The following is a 26,428-nucleotide window of genomic DNA, read 5'->3' on the forward strand; positions in this document are numbered from 1 at the left end:
TTTGTATGTGGCACCTGGGCAATCATTATATTCTGGTTACTAGAAGAGATAATTCGAGAATTTATGTCGAGGAATTTCAGGAAAAAAAAATTGGTGGGCCCAGTTGTGTTCTGAGTGACGCTTGCAAATCCGGACTATCTCCCCTCAAGTCAATTAGAGAAGAACTTAGCTCCCTACTCTCTCTTTAAGAACACAAAAATAGCATTACTGTTAAAATAAAGTGGCCTATCTGAAGTGAAAAGTCAGAGTATTATGGAATCTCAGTCATTTCAAGATGAGGATACTTCATTTTTCCATTTACCCAAGTATAAAATGCCACTGTCAGTATAGATGAGTGTTTTCTGTTCAGTCACAGGATTTCTTCTGTGAACAACATGCTATTTTATGTTTGTCAGACTCTGGCCACAGTGCTGTGTTAGTCAGAGAATTATCCATCCAACACAAAGACTTCCTGAGTTAAATCTTCAATGGCATTTTTAAAAATGGACACCCATCGTTCAGGATCTGAAGATTTCTCTGTCCTTTGGATATTTCATGGGAAATCACTCTCAAAAGATACTGAGCAGCAGCCTGACCAGCATACAACAAATTCAGAAGAGAGAGAAGAAACTCAAGCAATTGAAACAGCTGCCACAAATATATATGAGATAGAGAAAGGCAATCAATAACTTTATAAAAACTAAAGAAGCCATGATGGACAATTTTGAACTGACACATAGTGAAAAGGGATCATCAATCTGTTGAACATGTTTTCTGTCCTTTTCCATGTGCACTGCCCAAAGACTGTCTTCTACAGTGCAAGACCTGCAGAAATGAATGAAGAAGTATAGCCTTTATTCTGCAAATTGCTCTTTGCATGCATACTTTTGCACTCACAGCTCGTAGGGCCAGATATGTCTCTGTCCAAAGGAATTTATAAACTAAATCCCAGGACTGCAAAGGTATTCAAGCACCTAACTCCTTAGCATTAAATGGACAGTTTTTTTTTTCTGTTGGTACTTGCCAGTATTGAGTACTGGCACCTCAGCAACCCTGGCCATGGAATTGGTTGTGGGGAGTGGGAGGAAGAGGGGAGAATCTGGCCGGGTACTGGCATCTCTCTCTCTCTCTCAGTTTTTTAAATAAAAAAGGCACTGGAAATGGAAAGAGGTTACTTAGAATTTTATGACAATATGGAGGAATCTTTACCATGGGTAGGCAGGCATGTGCCTGAAGAGATCGGGGCCCAGAAAACATAAGAAAAGGCCATTTTAAAAAAATCTTTCATGTGCATTAGCACCAGAAACTAGATTGTAAGTGCTATGCTCAGTTTTTTGTAGAAAACAGAAAAAATGCTCACCAACCACAACTAAGTAACAGTTTTGAATTTTGTATTTCAGACGGCAATCCACTGGAACATTGCTGGCTGGTATAAGTTAGCATAATTGCACTATGCCAGCCAGCTGAGGATCTGGCCCATGGGGTAAAACACTAAAAATAAGAAATTGAGTAATTTTGACTGAGGAACATGTGAAACAATGAGGATTTGTGTGTTGCCATTCCATGCACAGAGAGGGAACTCATTCAATAGCTAATTGTGAAATTTGTTGAATTATGGTTCATCCACTAAATCTAGTAGGAATCCCTTCATTTTTTAATAATAATAATTAATAATAATTAATAATAATTTTGCTGATTATCACCAATCATGTGTTGGACTCAGAGCTTGCTCTGGATGAATTCACTGAGTCTCATGACAGCTTTTAGTGCTATTTGATAGAGAAACAAATGGAGACAAAGAGAGGTTAAGTAGCATACACTATGACATTCAAAAAGAGTAATGGAGCCAGGAACAGAATCCAGGAGTTCTGTTTCAAATCCACGAGTTGAACCACTTGACGCAATCCTCTGAAAGGCAGAAATTATACCCTCTCTGTTAACTTAATAAGTCTGAACATTCTGAAAGAGCATGAGCCAAGCTGAATATTCATCTAGTCAAAATTGGAGAAGTTGGCAGAGGGCACTTCTGGTTTTCCTAGTCTTACTTTAAGCTCCTAGTGACACACGAGTACTCAGAAAACATAGTGTCAGCTTCTCCTGGCTCCCTCAATTTGAAGAGACTCTGGATTTAAAGTATACCCTAGGATGTTGAAGCTGAGGCTGGCAGGCTCAGGCAGTGGAGAAGCCAGTCGTGGCTTTGGCAGTCAATTCCTTTTGGATCAATTTGCTGTCAGTGGCATAAATCATAACCTGGCTACAGACAAGAATGAAGGAAATTTTGTTGCCAATATTTGATGAACATAATAATTTCTGTCTGGCGACTGATCTGCAGAAGTTTCTCTAGGTGACCTGAGCCACCACAGACCTGATAAATAGACTTCCTGAGTTTAGACCTGCATTAATGCAAGAAGTATATTGAATATACTGGAGGACATTTTGGCTGTCTACAAGGGCACCTTCTGTTGACAAAACTCGCCGACTGTTTACATGGCTAAAGTGCTCTGTTGAGAGCTTGTCAACAAAACTCAGCTGTCCAATTGGCAGCATTATCCTTGTTCCCAGTAAGGTATAATGCCTCTGTTGACAGTGTTTTGTCAATACAGTGCCCATGTAGACACTTCTGTTGACAGAGATGGCTTCCAGTTCCCCAAGCATCCCTGTTTCTAGAGCTTCTGGTCAGCCGTTCTGTCAAAAGAGGGCAGGGCAGTCTGGCAGCTCTCCATCAAGAGAGCGGCTTGCTTTTTCGATCTGCTTTTGTGCATAGATGCTATCTGTCGACAGAGGAACTGCTGAGGTTTCTCTGTTGGCAGTGACCTCTGTCAACAGAGGCTGCCTGTGTAAACATGGCCTTTGAGGAAGGGGACCTTTTCAAAAACTCCTAAGGGCCAGATTTCTAAAGGTATCTAGGCATTGCTCTGCTAACACCTGGCTGAATTAGGAGCCAAGAGGTTAGATTTCTAAGTGTATTTTGGCACATATCTCCCATTAAAAAGCTGGTCCTTAGACTCATTTTCAAAAGAGACTTGGCCCTGGATTCAGAAAGGGGCTTAGGCACTGCACCGCTGATTGCAGCAATGCTGCCCAAATATCTTTTTAAAATATGAGCCTGTCAGTTGGAAGCCTCTCTAATTTTCCAGTAGCCTTTTAAAAAAAGGTAGACATCTCTGGAGAGAGTATTCAAGTAACAGTCTCATGAACACTGTGTGCAGCAGTAAAATTAGCTTTTGGCTTCTACCCAGTGCTCCCCTTTTATAGCTGAAGGATCACCTTAATCCCTTTTACCACAGCATTCTGTGGGAAACTCATGTTCAGTTATTTGTCCACTACAACCACTAAACACAGTTGGTCAGATTTAGTCAGCAAATGCCATTTCGTCAACATTTCACAGAAATGTATGGGCTTGGATGGATTTCTGCCAAAACAGAGTTTCCAGCCAGCTTGCCTGGTGAGTTGCTGGACAGCCATGGCTTCTGGGGTTGTTGATCGCCTCAGAGTTTGACCTCCCAGGGAAAATTTCATTTTGAAGTTCACTAAACAAAGTATCTCACATTCTTCCAAAATAACCTTTTTTTAGATTTACCTTCTGTGGGAAAACTTGAAATTTATACTTGTTCTTTAATGGAACATATTTTTTTTAAAAAAATCAGAATTTGCTGTGGAATGAAAGTTCAAATTTTTGCCAATCTCTACCCCGTTTGAGAGTCACTGCTTTCCAGTATAGAACACATGGACAACACTGCAGATATGGTCTGCATTCCTTTCTCCTAGATGTATAACTTTGCATTTGTCTGTATCTTTGAATGGACCCAGGTTATCAAATGATCTAAAACACTACAGATGTGCCATATCTTTGTCATTTTTAAGCACTCTGCCAAACTTTGTATCAGCTACAAAATTTATCAGCTGTCATTTTATAGTTACTTCTAGTTCATAAAAATGTTGAATAGTGTTGGGTTTAGTACTGGTCTCTGAAGAACACCTATAGAAATATCTGCAATTAGTTATGAATCCCCACTGACCACTGACAATGGTTATAATCCCATGATTTTAACTTTCCAGTCATGAGAATCATATCCAGCAGGTTTCAATAATGTTGATTATCAAGTTTCTCCTCTTCCGTGAGAATTTCCAATTGCTCTTGCTTTTCCCTCAGACTCCAAGCATGGGTGTATAAGGAAACGAAAATCCTCAAAGAGGAAGCACTGCAACTTCAAGAGTGTGAGAGGGGCCTCACTGTGCATGAGGGAAGGGAAGGTGTGTCAGACTAGGTGATGCTATTTCTCAGATGCAGTCCCAAGATGTCTCCGTAGTGAAAAGAGGACCCGTGACAAGGTCCAATAGCTGTGACTGATCTCAAGCATATTTTTTAAAAATACATCCAATCTTGAGTTAAACATTTTAAATGGTGGAGAACTCACCACTGCTTTAGGTAAGCTGTTCCAGTGGCTAATTATCCTCAATTAGAAAAAAGCCTTATTTCTTGTCTGCATTTATCTCGCTTCAATTTCCAGCCATTGGATCTTGTCTGCTAAACTGAAGATAATTTAATTGTCAAATTTTTGTTCAAATTGGGCAGGTGATCAAATTACCCCTGAACTTTCTCTTTGTTAAGTTTAACAGATTGAGTTCCATCAGTCGCTTGTTACGAGGCATATTTTCTAATCCTCTAATCATTCTTATGGCTTTTCTCTGAATCCTTTCCATTGAATCAACATCCTTCTTGAGTTGTGGGGACCAGAACTGGATACACATCTGCTTTTATTCCAGTGCCTGACACAGAGATAAAATAACATTTCTCCTTTTCTTTGAGTTTCCACTCTCCATGCATTCAAGGATTTCATTAGCTTCTTTGAACATAGAGTTGCACTGGGAGATCATGTTCAGCTACTCATTCAAAGTAGTTTTCCATCCTGTGTGACCTACAGTTTGATCCTAGTTGTGTAATTACTTTTAGCTATATTAAAATGTATATTGTTTACTTGCATGTTGCTTATCTAGCAGTCTTGAGCATTCTACACATGTGACCTATCCCCTTCACTATTTACCGCTTTCCCAATATGTGTGTAGCATCTGAAAACCTGATTGTTAATGGCTTTATACTTTATTCCAAGTCATTGATGAAATTGCTAAATAGCGTAGGGCCCTCCTAGAAACACATATTTCATGATGATTTCCCATTCACTATAACATTTTGAAAGCTATTAGCCAGTTGTTAATCTGTTTAATATATATTTTGTTGATTTTTTTGTATTCTAGTTTTTAATCAAAATGTCATACATTACCAATTCATATGCTTTCTAGAAGTCTAAATATATTTGATCACCACTGTTACCTTTGTTAGCCAAACTTGTAACTTCACAAAAAAATCAGTTTAAAAAGATCTGTTAATCATAAGTTCTTGTTGATTGGCATTAATTATATTGTCTGTATTTAATTCATTAGCAAACACATCCGAAATCGGCCACTCCATTGTTTTGTCTGGGAGCAATGTCAGGGTGATAGGCCTATAACTATGCAGGTACCTTTTACCCTTTTAAAATATTGGCACTATATTCACTTTCCTCTAGTTCTCAGGAAGTTTCTCAGTGTTCCATGAGTTATTGAAAATCAGTATTAATAGTCTTGTGAGCTTCCCAGCCAGTTCTTGTAACACCCTTAGGTGCAAATTATCTGCAACTTCAAATTTTAAAATGTCTAACTTTAGTCTGTGCTGTTCCTCATCTGGTAGTTACTGTTGGAATAGAAAGTATTTCATATACAATAAAATCATAAATATTTATTGAACACTTCAGTTTTTTTGCATTGTTTTTTGAAATTTTAATATTTTGATCTAGTAGTGAATTAATAATATTATCTTTTTGTTATCTTGAACTCTGCTGGGCATAGATTTTTTACTTGTGTCGTTTTGCTGTCCTTATCTATTTTCTTCCATTCCTAGCTTCTAATTTATATTCATTGTTCTTAAATATTATCTTTTTGCTATGCATTTTTATTTATTTGCATGCATATGGGTGCTTTCACTTCCCAGCTGTGCCAGGCTGGCTTTTAACTAGTATAACTTTTTTCTCAGTTATGGGATGGTGCTTTTCGGGCATCTGGTTAAATGCTCTTAAACAATTCCCAAGAACATTCACATTTTTTGTTTAAATTCCTTTGCCCAGTTATTTTAGTTCGGAATTGTTTTCAGAATTGTGAATTTGACCCTTTTAAACTGCCGTGTATGTGAGTGTGTTTACACACACACATACTTTACATTTGTTATATGTGACTCGAGTTAGGCAATGGTGGCCGTGGACTGCACCCTTTAAATTGCTGTGGGAGTCCTGGGTTGCGCAGCCTAAGGCAGCATGTTCAGAAGGCACTGGGGCAAGTCTTGCCCAGCCTGCACCTTCTGTCTGAGGGCCTATCCCTCCTGGGAGCCACTCCATTTCTTGCCCAGGGGCTCAGCAATGATGTTGGCTCATCTGTGCCCATGCTTGATAATCTTGGGCTGAGCTGCCAGCCTTAGGCGTACCCTGTATAGCTCTCTATTCTATTGGTGGAAGTGTTCATTTGCGAGCATTCCTTTGAAGAGTCGTTTGTGCTGTGTCAGGTCAAATTTGTCTATCACACTGGTACCCAGGGAAATTCCACTGATGCCCCTGGAGTTTCCTTAATTTACAATCTTGGAAGTCAGAGTAAAATACACCACCACTGCTTCTCCATCGCTTTAAGTGTTTTTTTCTCTTTCTGAGGGCTAGATTCCATTCTCGTTACTCACATAAGAACAGCCATACTCAGTCAGACCAAAGATCCATCTAGCCCAATATTCTGTCTTCTGATAGTGGCTAATGCCATGTGCTGCAGAGAAAATGAACTGAAGATCAGATAACCGCAAAATGACTCATCCCTGGTCACCCAGTTCCAGCTCCTGACAAAGAGAGACTAAGGACGCCATTGTGACTAATCGCTATTGATGGACTTATGCTCCATTAATGTATCTATTTTGTTTTTGAATCCTGTTATGGTCTTGGCCTTCACCAGATCAATGACTTCTGCTGACTTCCCATGATGTCTAAGCCCACTGACTTGCCTCACATGCACCTGCACACCAAGAAATCCACTACAGAGAAAACAAGGGCATGACACAGTCACCTTTAGTTGGCTTTCGTATTTGGCCATACTCCGATACTTCCCATCACCAAGGCAGCAATTTTCAAACCTGCATTGCTTCAGGGGTAAACAACAGTAAACTGGTGTGTGCACTGTGGATCTCTCACCAGAGTTCATGTAGTGAAGTGTTCATTGTTATATTAATAATTCCCATGTCTGAAAACTGAAATTCTGGCACTTCAGATTTTAACTGCAAAACAATAATTTTGTTTAACTCCCTTATGGTGTTTTCATGAAGACATTATCTCTAAAACAACTGAGCTGGCTGTGATGAAAAAATATTTGAAACAGCTCATGTTTCTGAAATGAGATCCAGTCAGCAGCATGTTAATTCCCATTTAATACTTGAATGCTTTGAAAGACATAGTTTTCTATGTCTGAAAAGTGGGCTGAGGGCTGAAAGTGGTGTATAGAGGAAGGGAAATATAGTTATCCATATCTGAAAGATGAGGGAAACTGAGGAATAGATGGAGCAGTGCTGTGAACAAGGTCACGCAGCAGATCAAACACAAGTGGAATCCATGTCTTCTAACTTTGGGCCCAGTAGCCTAGTTCACTAAAAAACACTGCCTCCCATTCAGATCACAGGCCAACAAAATCCATCCTTCTAATTGTAAAGTACAATCAAATGGTTACATGTCTTTGCCCTCTGATTCTTGCAATGACCTTCAAAAGTTGCCCTTTCTCCAAGCTGGAAGGAGCAAAATGATAGCAAACTGCAGCAACAGCTCTGCAGTCATCTGAAAAAACTGCGGGCTAATGGAGAAGTCAGAATATGAACCTCTTCCTCCAGTCGATGCTAAACTTCCTAAAAGTTATTAGATGCCATAATTATGCAATGGCTCTCTGTCCCAAGCCTGGTATTTTTGTCACAGAGTTGGAAACAGATTAGTAATTTAAAGTACTGGATGCAGATATTTTTCCCTTAAACCAAGTATATTTTTCACATTTAAAGGTATTATTTCAGGTATCACTTCATGAATTAAACTTATTTTACATCTTTTTTTAAAAAGCCAGCACTGCCTGGGTACATAGCTGTAAAAGCAAAGCTCCTGAAAGTTTTTTAGAGAAGTACCATCATGGGATTTAAAAGGGCCTAATTATTATGCGTCACACTCTAAATTCCTGCTGGTGTATTTTTAGGCCTGCCATTAACACTGTAAGCTTAGCCTGTCATCTCTGCAGCGGTTGTTTTAAGCTCTCCCGAAAACTGGTTGTGCATTGGCTCCAGAAACCAAGTAAAGTAATTGGATTAATGCATTCAACTCCCGAGCCAGTCTGCCAAATTAGTCTGCAGTATGAATCTTCCCATGTGTTCTGACTGGATTGTGGTGCCAAGGTCTGCTGTTTCTACTTTGATGTAACCTACTGGCCATATCCAAAAATGGTGTGTAACTCAAAATACTCAACAAAAATGTCCTAGCCTATTCTAGATCGCCTCTACCTCTGCTAAAGTCAGGCTGCAGTCAGGGGGAAGGGTGGTGAACACCCAAAATGCTTGACCCTCTGCAAGGGACCCCCAAAAAGTCCCACTCTGTGAATGGAGATAATCAAAGCATGTCAGTGAGTTCCCTTGTGCTCCTGGGAAATCAAGCTGGGGAACACGATGAGGCAACAGGAAGATGATAGGAAGTGGTATAAATTTAGAAAGAGATATAAGGGGCAAGAAGGACAGCATTGGCACAGGGAGAGAGCTATTGAGAATTGGGAGGTAGGACTACTTACAGGCAGATGTAGGGACTCAGGGAAGGGTTGAGGAAGGCAGCTGGAGAGAGAAGGGTAAAATCAGATTCCTTTTAGGGTGATGTGTGAGGGGTAAGAGAGAAATAGCAAAAATACATGGAATAGCAGATAAGTGTAACCCCAGAGGCACTGAGACCACATATTAGGGTAAGCGAAGCCTTGGCTGAGAGCCAGCTGGCCTATGACTCATGTAGTAGGGCATGGGTTTTAGCCCCTATGGTTGCAAGTTCAATGCTAGCTGCTCCCAGCTCATGTCTGTCAGCCCTACAGAAGTATCAGAAGGATAGCTGTGTCAGTCTGCATTTGTTTTAAAAAGAAAAAAAAAAAAGTCCTGTGGCACCTTATAGGCTGATAGTTTTTTTGGAACATAAGTTTTCATGGGCAAAGACCCCCTTCGTGTGTCTGAGAAAGTGGGACTTTGCCTACAAAAGCTTATATTCCAATAAATCTCTCAGTCTATAAGGTGCCGCAAGGCTTCCTGTTGGAGTAGCAGATGAAGGGAGGGCACAGAAAGAGATAAAATGGACTGAGGAAATGATAATAGGTATGGAAGACATAGAAAAATGTTCATAGATAGAGAACGATGTGGGAGGGAAAAGGAAAAGGTGAATGAAAGAAAAAAGTGGAAATAGAATAAAACATGAATATAAGATTGTGTTTTTATACTTTATTTTACTAAACACTGAATTGAGATTTTTAGGCAATGTCTGTTTATTCTGTGGTACTCACTGCCACAAATTAGCATGTCAGCCAAGATTTTAGCACAGCCCAAGAAGTATTGTGCTTTTGTGTGTACAATAAGAACATCCACAGCCATGTAAGATAAAAATGTGCAAGGAATGCAAAGCCTCTTCTATCAAGACCCCCACAAACTAGCCACTAACTGCCTCAGGCTAGGAAGATATTCCTCTGCAGGCAGATGGTTCCCTCACTGTGCTATGCTGGGTTTTTTGCCCCTTCCCATTAGCTGCAATAGTTAGGTGCTCTCAGTGCAGTTGCCTCTGTAAGGTATATGAGAATCTTCTGAAACGGCAAATGTATTGTTATAATAAAATTTGATTTTATATAAAGCACGGTAGAGGCAAGGTGCATACCCAGTCATTTGGTACGCAAAGTAATGGTCTAGCTGAACTTAGCACATCCTATGATAAAGGGAGAATTTCATCTACTTTAATCAAGGACAGGTATCCCTGTCTCTGACATGAGTTTGCAATCAGAGAACGCGGTGGGAAACCCAGCTGCTTTTAGGGGGCCATATAGCAGTAGAGACAAAACTTACATTCACCAATGTCTGGACAGAAGGTTGCAACCATTCCTATTGGATGTGGCCTTGCTGTTGGCACATATGCCTTCTTTAGAGTTGACGTATAGTGTAACAGTTTGCTAAGTGGAGTTTGTCTGTGAGTGCTTGGCTTTAGTGGGCCATTATCTTCATTAGCTGACTGTTCATTTGCAGGAAGAGTTGAATGAGTTGAATTCATGATACACTTCTTCCATCTTCTGGGATATCCCAATATTTCAACTTGTGCTGTATTTGAAAATGTTACCCCAGAGCTGTAAAAGGGTAATTGATGTATGTCAATGAATTTGAGAGACCATCTTTCTTTCCCCACGGTACTATTTCAATTCAGATTAGGAGAGGTGTGTCAACTGGTTTCCTGAGATTTAGGACAAAGAGGACTGCTGGCAGGGCTTTCTCCATAAAGCCCTCTTCTCAAGGTCTGGGAAACATGTTGACCTTCAGGACATGCTAAAAAGCCCATTTCCTTCTCTGGCCTACTCGTATGGAGATCTATGCTCTTTGGATTGTAAATCTGTCAGGGCAGGGATTGTGTGTCTTTTTCCATGTTTGTACGGCACAAAGGAGCCCTAGTCCAAATGGGGGCTTCTGGTTACTACCTTAATATAAATATATTCAAGGGCTAGAAACTGTGAGCAGAATAGATTTTTTTCTCCTCTCTGATTTGTGGAACACTGATGTGCACACTTTTTATAGTACTTTTAATATATGTCAAAAGTATCTAGTGCCCTGGAAAGGCACAATTTTATGTTTTGTGTAAAATAAAATAAACGAGTGACTAAGCTTAATATTCTGTACTCCCAGCAAATCTGTTCTCAGATCATATGGTTGCTATACCTCTTGGAGCAACTGAGATTATGCTGATTGGAACCTTTGATAAACTAGCTGCAGTCATCATCTGACTATGTAGAGTTCCTCTGTCGGCATTAAGTTTCAACAATTTCCTGTGATGACTTGGCCAAAATGACACGGCTCATCAGTCTCGCTTTCAGTGGCTCATCTTGCTGAGGTCTTCTTGATCTTTGTTGCTCTGCTGTGATATTTTTTTCTTTTTTGGGGGTGGGGTAGGTAAGGGGGGTGGGAGAACACACTGACATCTTTGTACTTGTACAATCAAAATGACAATGGAGACAGAATAAACAGCTTATTTTCACAAGGATCTGTACTGAGAGGTGCTGTTCAACATATTCATAAATCATCTGGAAAGGGGCATAAACAGAGAGGTGGCAAAGCTTCCAGATGATACAAAATTGCTCAAGAGAGTCAAGTTCAAAGCAGACAGTGAAGAGGTACAAAGGGATCCTAACAACTTAGTAAGGGCTGTGAATGGGCACCAGAAAAGTTTCTACAGGCATGTTAGCAATGAGAGGCTGATCAGGAAAGACGTGTAAATGAGGGAGGTAACCTACTGAGGGAAAAGCTGAAATACTCAATTATTTTTTGCCTCTTTCTTTGCAGACAAGGTCAGCTCCCAGGCTAGAATGCTAGGCAACAGAATGGGAGGGAGGTGGACAGTCCTCAGTGGAGAAAGAACAGGTTAAGAACTATGTAGGAAAGCTGGACATACACAAATCCATGTGATTTCATGCACCCAAGTGGTCTGAGGGAGTTGGCAGTGGTGTGATATACCTTGACATTAGCAAAGCGTTTGATATGATTTCCCACAGCATTCCTATCCATAAGTTAAGGAAGTACAGATTGGATACATGGACTGTAAGGTGGATAGAAAACTGGCTATATGGTCGGGCCCAATGGGTGGTGATCAATGGCGCAATGTCTAGTTGATGGTTGGTTTCAAGAGGAGCGTCCCAGGGATAAGTTCTCGTGCCAGTTTTGTTCAACATTTTTATTAATGATCTAGATGAGGGAATGGATTGCACCCTCAGCAAGTTTGCAGATTACACTACGTTATCCAGAGGGACCTAGACAAATTGGAGGACTGGGCCAAAAGAAATCTGACAAGGTTCAACAAGAACAAGTGCAGAGTCCTGCACTTGGGACAGAAGAATCCCAAGCACTGTGACAGGCTAGGTGCCAACTGGCTCAGCAGCAGTTCACCAAAAAAGGACCTGGAGATTACAGTGAATGAGGAGCTGTATATGAGTCAACAGTGTGACCTTGTAGCCAGCAAGGCTAATGGCATATTGGGGTGCATCAGGAGGAGGGCTTCCAGCAGATCTAGAAAACTGACTAGTTCCCTTCATTCTGTATTGGAGTGGCCACCTCAGGAGTATTGTGGCTAACGCTACCCCTGCACCCACTACAGAAAGGATGTGGCTGCACTGAAGCAGATCCAGCAGAGGGCAATGAAAATGGTGAGGTGGCTGGAGTATATGACCTATGAGGAGAGGCTGAAGGATTTAGGCTTTTTTTGTCTGCTGAAGAGAAGAGTGAGGGGGGATTTGATAGCAGCCTTGAACTACCTGAAGAGAGGTTCCAAAGAGGATTGGAAAGAGGCTGTTCTCAGTAGTTAGGCATGGCAGTACAAGGAGCAGGACCTCAAGTTGCAGTGGGCAAGGTCTAGGTTGGATATTAGGAAAAACTGTTTCACTGATCTATAGCTTGTGGAAGGTTGTGAAACACTGGAATGTGTTACCTAGGGAGGTGGTAGAATCTCCATCCCTAGAGGTTTTTAAGTCTCAGTTTGACAAAGTCCTGGCTGGGATGATTTAATTAGGCTTAATTCTGCTTTAAGCATAGGGCTGGACTCCATGACTTCCTGAGGTCTCTTCCAGCCTATAAGTGCATGTTTCTAACTTAAGTGTCTGGGGAAGAAAATAGCAAATGACACTTTATGTTCATAAATGCAAGGTAATGATCATTGGAAAACAATGTCTCAAATATACATACAAATGGTGATAAAGAGATCTTGGAATCATCCTGAGTAATTGCCTGAAAATATCTGTTCAAGTTACGGTGGGAATCAAACAGAATGATAGGAGTCATTAGGAAAGGGTTAGATAATAAAGTATCATAAAGTCACTATGTAAATCCATGGTACACCCTCACCTTGAATACTATACATAGTTCTGGTCATCCCATTTCACAAAAGATCTGCTGGACTCATAAAAAGTACAGAAAAGGGCAACAAAATTATTAGGGGTATGGAACAGCTTCCGTACAAGGAGAGATTAAAAAAACTGGGACTATTTCAGCTCAGAAAAGGGACAGCTAAGACTGCAGGAGAGAGGGGAGGCGTGACAGAGGTCTATAGGATCATGAGTGGAATGGGAAAAGAGGCATTTATGCCTTCACATAATACAAGTCTGTGGAAAACTTTCTTGTTACCATTCACATGCCTTGCGAAGTTGATAGGATCCCTTTGTACCTCTTCACAATCTGCAACCTTAGGACTAACAAAAAGTAGCACTTCACATAACTCACAATCACAGGCTATAGCTCAATGAAACCCTGACCTGCGTCCTCAGCTGTGTGCCTGTGTGGATGGATAATAGCCGTGCACCATGCAGAGCTATGCACAGTAAATTCACTGGAGTTGTTTGACATTGAAACAACCTTTCTTCTCCCCTCTGTGTATATTCAGTTCTATGTGCATGTTGCTTCATTAGCAATATTTCTTCACTGGGGTTGTTCCATTAGCCTGCATGCTTCACCTACAAACTCTCTAGATCCAAACTTCTGCTCCCTATTTTCTCGATGCTAAACATTCAGTATCTGCGCAGTCACAGCTAACAACTTCATAAATGTCATTAATCTGAAGGCCTGCTCTGCAGCTGCAAATTTGTCCAGTTATTTGGCTCCCATATCTATTTATACCTCAGCAGTCTGTCATCACTGGGGCCTTCCAGCAGCTCTTTGGAACTAGCCATATGAGTTGTAATGTAATAGCAGGGTGTATTATAGGATTTCCTTCACCACCTTTTAGAAACGGCAGGTGCAGTGCCAGCAAACAGTTTTGGCAACAAAAGACAGGTAAGACTGTAACTGCTTTGGATACCATTCCCTGCCCCTGGATATATATCATTTGTGCCAGATGATCTGATACTCAGAGAATGAGCTTGTTTGTGGTAATGTGTGTTAACTATGTTTCTGATGGGATTGCTTACAGTCAGGGGAGCCGACAGGCTTGCTAGGCCCTGGGCAAGGTGGGTGTGGGGGTCTGGCTCTGTGCTCCCAGAAGGGAGGGGCCTTGGGCAGAAGGGGTGTGGCTGGGGGTAGCCAGCCCTCAGTGGTGCCTGGAGCATGCTGTACCACCTCCCTTTCCCTGGCAGCTCACAGAGCCGCACAGAGCACGTTGCAGTGGCAGCCTGGGCCTCTGGGTGTCACTGCTTCTCTGGTACCCGTGACGTATTGGAGTCCTGGGCCTTTTTAAATTGCTGGGCCCTGGTGCAATTTCCCTCTTTGTCCCCACCCATCAGTAGGCCTGCTTATGGGAAGTATACTACATACCCCTATACATACCACTGTTTTCCCCTGCCAGTAATATCTGCCGATAAGCAGTGTCATGCTAGGAGTTGGTCCAGTGTTATCCATGAAGGTCACTCTCTTTTGTTAACTCCAGAATGTACAGTGTGAGCGTAAGATCTGTGACTAGTGCTTGGACTGCAGGAAGTTGGCAAAATTCCTTCTCTGAGGAAAGGGTAGGGAAGTTGCCTCGCCTCAGAGAGAGTAGCCTAGCTGCCAGACGTGGAAGCCAGGTAGCTTCCTAGTGCACCTGATTAGGGTCTCACTCACTGCAGGGCGAAAAATAGCTTGGGGAAGATCATGGACTGGCTGTTTAAAGAAGAGTTTCCAGTTACCCATTTGGGTCTTGCTGCTCCCCTCCCTGGGACAGACCCCTTTGTTTAAGCTTGGAAAGATTATCTTTTTATCTGTCAATGTCTATTGGACTGCATGCACACAATATGACAAAAATACTTCATCAGTAACAGTAGAAACTTACAGACTGGCAAAGTAAGAAAAATGCTGCCTGATGGAAACATTAAAGTCAAAATCTAATGATTTAGCCGTCTGAATTGGGATTGTTACAAATGAACATCAACAACAGCTGCAGCTTGATGATCAAAGGATGTTTGCGTTGTACATTTTGCTGACACTTAATAGTTATAACTTTTTCACTTTTTGAATCTTGGTGTCTACTGACATTAACTAACAGTCTGGCCCCCCTATAATTGCCTGAAAACGTGAAAATTTAAATTGACAAAACTCTTTAAAAATAAACATTGTAAGCAAAAAAATCTGCCAAGCCTACTTATCAGCTATTATCTTGAACAAATGGGATGCTTTGATTTGCACTTTTCTCTTTTAGGAAAGGAGAAGAATTACTAACCGTATCTGTCTATATCTAATCACATTAAAGGAATAAAGATGCAACTAGTTCTTTGAAGGAAAGTGGGAGCACATACACGTAAACCTGTGGTGTAAGATGTGACATGAAATACTCCCTTTTAATCCTAAACTACTTGGTTCCATATTGTTCATGGGATGCAGATCTGGCTGGGCACCTGATATATGTGCTTACATAGGATAGCGCTTCTCTTCCACAGCCACTTCCTCATGCCAGGAATGGTTACTTTTAAAGTTAATGATTGAGGAAAATAATATTGGACATATTTTAGTGGAATGTGTTACTAACATTTCACACTTTTTTATGCACCATAGAGATGAACCTTGGGATATAAAAGTAGAGTTTATTTTCAAGAGTGACTTGTCACAGTGATCACTCTGAAGCAGTGCCTCCCGTGGGGGAGGGAGAGATGGAAATGTGTTCGTCTAGGGCAGTAATGGGCAACCATGAAAAGTAACCGTGATTGGGCCACATGAGTTGTTCGCCTTCATCTCAGTGGGCTGCATGCGGCCCGCGCGCACTCTCACCACTCCATACTCCACACGCTTCCTGCTCTCCCCCTGCCCCCCTCCCAGCACTTTCAGAACACCACGAATCTGCTGGCTCATGTTCTGTCCTTGCTCCTTCCCCTCCCTCCCAGAGCTTGCACAGCTCCAGTGCCCCAGTGTGTGAGAGGTGTTGGGGGGAGATGGGTAGACAGGGGGCACATGATGTGGGCTGCATGTGGTCGGCAGGCTCCCCACTACTGGTCTCGGTCTACAGCAGCAGAGCGGTAGCACTTCGGCGTACATGGTACCTATGCCATCGGGAGGGATTCTTCCATTAGTGTATGCAAGCCACCTCATGCAAATTAAGCTGATTTAACAATGGGTATGGATTTTTCACACCCCTCACCGACATAGATGAACTGACCTAACTTTTGAGCGTCGACCTGAACTGAAACGTTTGACATGGTTCAAGTCCTGTCTACCTGGGAGGACACCTCTCTGTGATATTTTAGCCATTGCAGTCCACTCAGGCGCTTGCAAGGAGCAGGGTGGCATGAGCTTTCATGAGGAAGTTCTCTGCTCTGGAATTTCCTCTTCTCCCTATCAGAATTTGGATACTTTTACGTTCCGAGAATTTACAAAGGGATGTCCATTCTCCCAGGCTTCCCATGTGAATGGGGAGGAGGGCTTATGAATGTGTGTGGAAAGAGGGGGGATTTGGTTTGTGATGAATTGGGCAGGGGTGGATTTTGCTGAGTTTGAATATGTGGTGGGTGAGTAGTTATAAGAAAGCTAGATGCTTTGGCCTGACAGCTGCCACTCTGTCTAATTACATTAATTTATTAAATCAGTTTCTCAGAGGCCGGAGCAAGACAGTGCCAAGAGGCTGCTAAGTAAAATGCCTACTACTCAGTAAGAGGGAAGATATTTAGGTTTTTGCATGCACACAATAGGAATGTACCTATTGAGACTGTGATGAACACTGGAGTAGAGGAAACAGTATATTATAATCCCCTTCTCAGCCCACGCTCCCACCCACAGATCTAACACAAGAAACCCTCTCAGCAATCTCAATAATTGTCACAGATAAACTGGGCCACTTTGTTTCCTAAAAACTAGATGAAACACCCTTATTTTTACACAGAGTGATTTGAATGAGGAACGTCACATAATCCTGCAGCTGTTAACTTTGCTAGAAATACAGCAGCAACATGTACTCACTCTCAGGAATGATTGTTTCCATGTCCTCTGGAGGCTACAGTCAACCAATAGGAAACTCTGGAAGAGGTGGCTTACATTGCTTCTGCATGATCCAGTGATATCCAGAGAACAAGCAAGAGAAATATAGTAGTGGGATTTTATATATATATTGAGCTATTATCAATGTACTGTTAATTACTATTGCACCGGATATGCCCCCGAAAAAGAGTTGCATAGAAATGAATCAAGAGGTAACCAATGGATTTTATGGAAATTGCTCTAAACATCTATGGACCTTAAAAGAAAATGGTGTCTTTGCTATATTTTTAAAATCAAGTTAAGAGTTTCTAGAGCAAAATTAGAATCCTCTTCTGTTTACAAGAGTCTAAATTCTGTAGGACAGAAAACCTATAGGAGGATTATCAATTTTTCTTAAACTCCATCTGACTTTTCTGGAAGTGGGCTTGTGGCTCTTAGCAGATGGCTGGAAGACATGGACCCAGCCCTAAATAATTCACAATATAAAGGCCTGATTCTGCAAATCTTTATGCCTGGCAATAGCCCAACTGTAGTCAATGGGGCTCAGTCATGTGACTGCAGGATCAGGGCCTGAGGATGTTAACCTAATATTGCCAGTCCTGAGCAGTGAAAAATCAAGTCAACACCCTGCCCCCAGACTCATAAAACTGGCTTAAATATCATGAGATTTCTAACAAATAATGAATCAGGGGTTCTTTCAATTTGCCTTCTGGGTTCTGAGCATTTAGGGTTCATGTTTTCACAAACTACTCAGGTTCATGTTTTCAAGCTTTTAGCTGCAATCACCAAGGCTAGAGATGTTTTTCTTTTGAAGTGAGTTTCTCACCTAATCATATGCCTGTAGGAGCTAGAGCTCCAGGAAAAGCACCCAAAACTGTGGGGTGTGGGATAGTTTTTAAATCTACTTCAATGAAAAATAGGAAGCAAAGCAGCCTTCTTTGGCTCCAAAGTCAAGGAAGTTTTTTTGCATCTGGTTAAGTCCATTCCTCATCAGGGCAGCACTGACATATGCTCCGCACGAAGCACTTAAAGGTGTGGGAACAAAGGAATGAAATATATGATAAGACTAAGGTCAAGCCGATCACTCGACCTCTACCATCTGAGCCAAACGAAGTGCACCAAGAAACAATGTTGGGAAGCAAAGTTCGTATCTCTGTCCATTACTAAGCTTTGCATGGGTAGACACCGGTGCCCATATGGAGATCACGGCAGTAGCAGAGTCTTAATCAGTTCATCCGACCTGCTAGCTTTTTAAAAATCTGAAGCGAGGTTAGTACAGAGGAACTGATTTTGAAGCGCTTGATGTTTTCCTTTGGACAGTCTCTTCAAAGGAAGATTTAACCACATGCCTAACTATGACTGTTTGATTTGTATTAATATTTAGAAATAAATCTTTGAAAGCCATTTTATGGCTTTTGTGAAGCACAGTGAATGAAGTGGCTGTTGGCGGCAGTGTGTAAAAGAGCACTTGAACTCAGAAGAGTCCTGTTTTTCTCCTTATTGTCTAAAAAAATCTGGTCATACCACAACTTGGCTACTTATTTGGCTCTTGAAATGACCTAAATTAAAAAAGAAATAGGAAAACCTCTCAAGGTTCAAGGCAACAGGAAGGTGTTCATCCTTGAAGCCCTTTTTGCTGGCGACTGTGCACTTATGGCACACAAGGAATCTGATCTCCAGCTCATTGTCAACAAGTTTGCTGATGCCACTCGCCTCTTTGGTTTGACCATCAGGCTAGGAAAGACCGAGGTACTGTTTCAACCTGCTCCAGGGTCTGCTGCTCTCCCCGCTTCAACCTGTATTGAACAAACAGAGTTAAAAACAGTAGAGGAGTTCAAGTACCCTGACAGGGTGAGAGCCAATGATGGCTCCCTTGATAAAGAAATCAATGCCAGAATCTGCCAGGCCAGCTGGGCACTAGGACGTCTGAGAGTGCGAGTGTTGAATCAGCACAATATCCGACAGTCCACTAAACTGGAAGTGTACAAGGCTGTAGTCCTGACCAGTCTCCTGTATGGCTGTGAAACCTGGACCTTGTACAGAAAACATATGAAACTGCTTGAGCGCTTCCACACACGTAGCCGGAGGTTGTTACTGCACATTTGATGGCAGGACAGAGTTATGAACCTAGAAGTCCTGGACAGAGCAGGAACTGTGAGCATCGAAGCCATGATTCTGAAAGCCCAGCTTTGCTGGACAGGGCACGTCATATGAATGGAGGAGTCGAGAATCCCTAAGCAACTCCTCTACAGGGGACTCTCCCAGGGCAAAAGGAATCAAGGTAGGCCTCTCAATAGGTATAAAGACTGCGTGAAGGCCAACATTGCTCGTGCTGGTTTAAAACCAGAGCTAGAGCAGCATGCAAAAGACCGAACAGGCTGGCATGCTCTTGTACTACACGCGTATGACAACTTTGAAGAGCAGCAACATGTACGCCTCATTGATGCTCATAAGAGGAAGAAAGCAACCGCAGCAGCCACACCAAGGCTGTGTCTACACGTGCCCCAAACTTCGAAATGGCCATGCAAATGGCCATTTCGAAGTTTACAAATGAAGCGCTGAAATGCATATTCAGCGCTTCATTAGCATGCGGGCAGCAGCAGCGCTTCGAAATTGACGCGCCTTGCCGCTGCGCGGCATGTCCAGACGGGGCTCCTTTTTGAAAGGAAGCCACCTACTTCGAAGTCCCCTTATTTCCATGAGCTCATGGGAATAAGGGGACTTCAAAATAGGCGGGGCCCTTTCAAAAAGGAGCCCCGTCTGGATGCGCCGCGCGGCGGCAAGGCACGTCAATTTCGAAGCGCTGCTGCCGCCCGCATGCTAATGAAGCGCTGAATATGCATTTCAGCACTTCATTAGTAAACTTCGAAATGGCCATTTGCATGGCCATTTCGAAGTTTGGGGCATGTGTAGACATAGCCCAACAGAGCCAGGACAATTCCCTTGCCCCCACTGTGAATGCCCATGCCGTTCAAAGCTTGGACTCCTCAGCCACATGCGAGTCCACAACCAAGGAACCTGTCTAAGCTCAAGACATCATCATCGGACATGACAGACTACCTACTATTTGGTCCGATAGGTTTGGCCCTGGCCTCAGAACTAATGAAAAGGTGTGTCAGGGCAGGGGCCAGAAAAAGTGGATTCAAATCCAAATGTGAGAGGGACTCTAGGCAATAACCCACCCCATTTGTTTTTCTAAGTTCATATTATCGTGGTGTGTAGGTGACATTGTCAGGGTTGGGGACTAGTAACAGAGAGGTTGCCATGTTAGTCTGTATTCTAACAAAACAAAACAGCAGTCATGAAGCACTTTAAAGGCTAACAAAATTATTTATTGGGTAATGAGCTTTCGTGGGACTGACCAGCTTCTTCAGATCAATAGAATTTCCAGTCCAGACCCAGATATATGTATAGAGGTCCAAAAATATTACAGTAAAAACTGACAAATCAAATACATGAACTGAAGGAGAGGGGCGAGGGGTGGGGGATGTTACGTGTCATTGCCTGAGATCATTACAAACTTCAGGGGAAGGGAAGCAGTGCTTGTAATGCATGAGATAATTGCTATCTTTGTTCATACTGTCTATGTCTACACTACAGAGATCTTTTGAAAGAAGCTCTTCCAGAAAATCTCTTCTGAAAGAACTGCTTTAGAAAGAGTGATGCACGCACAAAAAAGTGGAACAAAAGAGTGATCTGCTCTTTCAAAAGAGAGCATCCACACAGCCGCTGCTCTTTCGAACTAATTTGAAGGAAGGGTCCTGCAGAGCGTCTACACTCGTTTTCTTTTGAAAGAATCTTTTAAAAGGGGGTCCTTTTCCTGAAATGGGAAAGGAAAAGTGATTTCACAAGAAGTGCCATATTCTTTTGATTTACTTTCGAAAGAATGCTTTTTGTGTGTAGACGCTCCATGGACTCTTTTGAAAGAGCTCCCTTCCTTCGAAAAATCTTTCAAAAGAACTTGCTAGTGTAGACACAACCACCAAGTGTTAATGTGTTGAATTTGAATATGAAGCCCAGTTCACAAATCTCCCTATGTGATCTGTTTTTAACATCACATCTTTGTATAGGACATCTTTGTATAGGACACATATCTTCAGGTCTTTAACAGAATGGCCATTGAAATGCTCACTGACTGGCTTATGTGTATTGAAATTCCTAATGTCTGCTCTGTGTCCATTTATTTTCCGGTAAAATGTTTGCCCAGTTTGTCCAATGTACATTGTAGAGGGGCACTGCTGGCACCTAATGGCATATATAATATTGACTGAGGTACATGAGACTGACCCCTGATCTTGTAATTAACATGGTTAGGTCCAGTGATGGTATCCCCAGCATAAATACGTGGACAAAGTTGGCAATGAGTTTTGCTGCAAGGAAAAGTTCCAGGTTTAGTATTACTGTGGTGTAGCCTGTGATTGCTAGTGAGACTCTTTCTTAGGTTTTGAAGTTGTCTATAGGAGGGTAGAGGCCTGTCACCTAGGGCCTTCTGGAGTATAGAATCATGATCTAGAATAGGTGTAGGTTTTTAATGATGTGTTGCAGGGGTTTGTGCTGGGGATCTGTAGGTAATGATAAGTGGTATTCTGTTATTGACCTTCTGGGGCCTATCTTGAAGTAGCGGGTTTGCGGGTATTCATCTGGTCCTGCCAATCTGTTTTTTCACTTCTCCCAGTGGGTTATGAAGTTTTATGAACACTTGGTAGAGATCTTGAAGTTTTTGGTCTCTGTCAGTAGGATCAGAGCAGATGTGATTGTATCTCATGACTTGACCATAAATGATGGATCATATGGTGTGGCTGGGTGGAAGCTGGAGGCATGTAGAAAAGTGTAGCACTAGGTGGGTTTCTGGTACAGAATGGTGTCCATGTGGCATTCATACAACCTGCTCAATTGTATGAGGTATTGGCTTAAGACAGATCAATCTGGTACACACAAACTGAAATGGAAAAAGCTCAAATCCCTTCCAAATTATACCTGTGAAAAAAATTGTGGGCCACATTAAGTTATAAGAACATAAGAATGGCCATACTGGGTCAGACCAAAGGTCCATCTAGCCCAGTATCCTGTCTGCTGACAGTAGCCAATGCCTGGTGCCCCAGAGGAGGTGAACCGAAGGTAATGCTCAAGCGATTTGTCTCCTGCCATCCATCTCCCGCCTTTGACAAAAAGCTAGGCACCATACCTTACCCCTTGCTAATAGCCATCTATGGACCTAACCTCCAAATATTTATTGAGCTCTTTTTAAAACTCTGTTAGAGTCCTGGCCTTCACAGCATTCTCTGGTAAAGAGTTCCACAGGTTGACTGTGTGCTGTGTGAAGAACAACTTTCTTTTATTAGTTTTGAACCTGCTACCCATTAATTTCATTTGGTGTCCTCTAGTTCTTATATTATGGGAACAAGTAACTAACTTTTCTGTATTCACTTTCTCCACACCATTCATGATTTTATATCCCTCTATCATATCGCCCCTCTGTCTCCTCTTTTCTAGACTGAAAAGTCCCAGTGTCTCTAGAGTCTCCTCATATGGGACCCGTTCCAAACCCTTAATCATTTTAGTTGCCCTTTTCTGAACCTTTTCTAATGCCAATATATCTTTTTTGAGGTGAGGAGACCACATCTGCATACAGTACTCAAGATGTGGGCGTACCATAGTTTTATATAGGGGAAGTAAGATGTTCTTCGTCTTATTTTGTATCCCTTTTTTAATTATTCCTAGCATCCTATTTGCTTTACTGACTGCCGCTGCACACTGCGTGGATGTTTTCAGAGAACTATCCACTATAATTCCAAGATCCCTTTCCTGATCTGTTGTAGCTAAATTTGCCCCCATCATATTATATGTATAATTAGGGTTATTTTTCGCAATGTGCATTACCTTACACTTTCCCACATTAAATTTCATTTGCCATTTTGCTGCCCAATCACTCAGTTTGCTGAAATCTTTTTGAAGTTCTTCACAGTCTGCTTTGGTTTTGACTATCCTGAACAGTTTGGTGTCATTTGCAAACTTTGCCACCTCACTGTTTACCCCTTTCTCTAGATCATTGAACAAGATTAAACAAGATTGGTCCCAGGACCAATTTCAGGACTGAGTCTTCTTATTTCATGGTATGGTTATCTCAGGCTGCAAGCAATCTTGTTACTCATGAGTAAAAGGATCAAACATCTGGCCCTATACTCTTTAAATATCACTTAGTATGTTACCAGGCTCCCAATACCTCTTTGTAAATACTTCCTGAAATTTCTATGGTAGCACCCATAGAAGTGCTAACTACTTTTCGCGAACTAATCAGGCATAATCTTCCCTGTGTTATTTTTAAAGCTATGGCTGTACATCAGAACATCTAGTTTGAGGCGGTCCTGACATTTTATTATTCCCCCAGCCGTGCATTATTAATTACACCACTTCAGAGGTTATTCATGACCAATTCAAGTTTGCAATTAAGACAGTGTTTTATTTAATTTCTCCATCCAGTCTTTGCAGACTCCTGGTTCTGGAACAGACTGTTTGCTGTCATCAGCCCTTCTGATTCTGATAAATTCATTCACTGCTTATAAGATAAGACAACATGCTTGTATTTGAATACAGTAAACCCCCGAGATACACGCAACCGAGTTGTGCATGTCTTGGGTTAATGCGACTACTGCCTCTGATAGGAGAGGTTTCCCTCCTCCTGTCAGTGGTGGCAGCCAGATGCTGCCCTTCACAGGAGTGGGGAATCTGATGGGGGCACCAGCCCTGGTGAGTTTCCCAGCTCTGCAAGCAGAGACGAGCCAGGAGCCAGGCTGCCACCTGGTCCCTGGCTCCCCTCCACTTGCTGGAGCCAGGAAACTGACCAGGGCTGGTACAGTCATTGGCTTCCTGGCTCCCCCAAGTTGCCTGGGAAATTTGACTTGCACAGGAGTTGAGAGAACTTAACCCCCGTGTAAGCTGGAGGTCCACTGTATGAGGTTCTGGAGTTTCATGGGATCAGTTTTCAGAGACTGTTCTAAGAGAGTGCTTGTTAAAATGCTACAAAAGATCTGACCTTCAATGTAGCATCAAACTTCAGCTGCAAAACTGGCCTGACCATGTGTCAAAGTACAGTAGCATAAATAAGATGTTGGCCATAGATATGCTGATGACAGATGTAAGTCTAAGTATAAAGTGTGCTCGCTAAAAATAGAATAAACATAGAAGGTGCTGGAAGTGCCAGTTATCTGTATAGCAGATGGCCATCGGAATACAACAGCAACATCATCACTGTGAAAGTGCAGTTTTTCAGGACAACCTATATAGGAGGGATCAATTTGGAAAATAGAGGTGCTATATGTAGAGGTAGTGAATCAGGGCTACCTTTAGAATACTCACGTGCTATCCATTTCCCGAAAGTGTGTCTGACATACATTTTTGGCTTCATTCCTTTGCACAGTTCTCTTCAAGTTTTCAGCAGCATTTCTTTTCCATCTTCTAACTCTCTGAAGCAATTTTTCATCTGCCGACAAATTATTCCTTCGCTTTGGTGTTGGGCAAAGGCGGGAGCGGATTTGTCATTAAACACATGGTGTGGTGTCATTGGGCTCCCAGTGACGGCCCCCTAGCCAAAAATGTGGTAGTGCAGCAGGGCTCCCGCAAGCAGGCTTCCCGTGGCCCCATGCTGCTCTTGGAAGCAGCTGGCTGCTGGCACATCCCTTGGAGGAAAGAGCACAGCAGGTCTCTGTGAACTGCATGGTGTGTTTAATAGTAAACCTGTTCTGGCCACACTCCAATCTTCTCACCCAGCTCAGAGCCAGCACCCAGCATCCAAACTCGTTCCCTGAGCCACACATGCACACATCCTTCTGTATCCCACGCCCCTGTCCCAATCCAGGTACCTCACTTTTTCATTTACCTCCTATTACTTACAATATAGGACAAGGACGAAGGGGAAAAAAACAAAGAATGAAAAAGTGTGTGTTCTGGGGGGAGACACACTTTTTCTTTTTCTTGGCTGGGTCCTGAGTGATGTGTATGTGAAAATGAAGCTGCGTGCAAGGCCAGACCATAAGCCCACCACTAGCCAGAGGGTGTAGGTGAGATAGCCATAGGCTGGTTGGTGATGTGTTTGTGTCTTTGCCTCAAAGTTTTCTGCATCTCGTTCAGTGCCAGATCTTTGGGAATTCTGAGTAATACTTACAAAGGCAATGGAATGTTTCCCCAGACGTTCGCTGTTGTTTCATTTTAGTCTGTGCAGTTAATGACATGTACATAGCTGTCTCCAGGAGTGGCAGGTATAAGAAGTAAGGGAGGGTAACACTTCCCCCAGCCATAGGATCTCCCACCACCCAGAGCGCTCTCCAGTCCTGACAATTTCTAACTGGCATGTTTTTCTATAAACAATGTGCTCCAGGAATTGTTCTGGGGGAGTTCTACAGCCTGGGTTCTATGGAAGTCAGACTAGTTGATCACCATTCTGCCCTTGGAATCCATGACATTCTACACCACTGATCCTTGTCAAATATACTGAACCCACAAAACAGTTACAGGGTCTTTTGATAGCTCCCGTGAGTCTCACATTTCTCTGTATCTCCTACGTGATCCCGAAATGACAGAACAGGGAGATGTTGATCCAGCTACACTAGCAAATGCAGACACTGATCTAATTATTGTTGAAACACCTTCAAGATGATATCCAGAAACAGCCTATACCACTTCTAAGCCTGGATTTGCAGCATGAAGTATATCTAGTGATCACAGTTTTGAATAGTAGTGTATTTGTCATCTTTAAATGTCTTACACTGTGGAGAAAGGAATGTGTAGCACAGAGTAATTAGGTAGTATCCCTTTGGTTCATTCAGTAGCCTTTTAACGGGCCTCACTGCAGATGGTACCTAACAGAGTAGCAGCATATACACGTAGCTGAGGCTTCAGTGGCTTTGTCTACATTTCTGATGGCATACAGAGTACAAACACAGATATAAACAGATGGTAAGGCACTGCTCGGGCAACGAGACATAACAGAGTCTTAGGGTATATACTCTATACAGCTTTGTACTTGCCCAAGTACTGCCTCCTCTGTCTGCACCGCTATTTTTAGCAGCGTAGTGGCCTGCTTGAACTGCACAGTGCCAGAAGAGAGAGGCTCGGCTGGAAAGGAGACAGCTCCTTGCTGCCACAACCTTTCCCCATGCCTCCCACTGTCAGAGTCCTTCACTTCCATGTACAGTAGTTACATCCTGCAGTGTGGATGGAGCC

At 42.4% G+C, this 26,428-nt stretch overlaps 1 protein-coding gene across 8 annotated transcripts in view; it reads left to right on the forward strand.

Annotated features, from left to right (window-relative positions):
* The window catches only part of LOC142011080 (uncharacterized), a 158,819-nt gene that overhangs the window by 17,729 nt on the left and 114,662 nt on the right, over window positions 1–26,428 (forward strand). For 5 of the 8 annotated variants that reach the window (XR_012644965.1, XR_012644959.1, XR_012644964.1 and 2 more), the window contains exon 1: window positions 13,991–14,107. The exons of 1 other annotated variant lie outside the window; for it this stretch is intronic. The gene's annotated coding sequence lies outside the window, so the exon portion shown is untranslated. Of the gene's footprint in view, window positions 1–13,990; window positions 14,108–26,428 lie in introns of those variants that run through there. 2 more of the 8 variants (XR_012644961.1, XM_074989928.1) reach the window with 2 other exon arrangements.

This window comes from Carettochelys insculpta, chromosome 3, assembly GCF_033958435.1.
Source record: "Carettochelys insculpta isolate YL-2023 chromosome 3, ASM3395843v1, whole genome shotgun sequence".
NCBI lineage: Eukaryota > Metazoa > Chordata > Testudines > Carettochelyidae > Carettochelys > Carettochelys insculpta.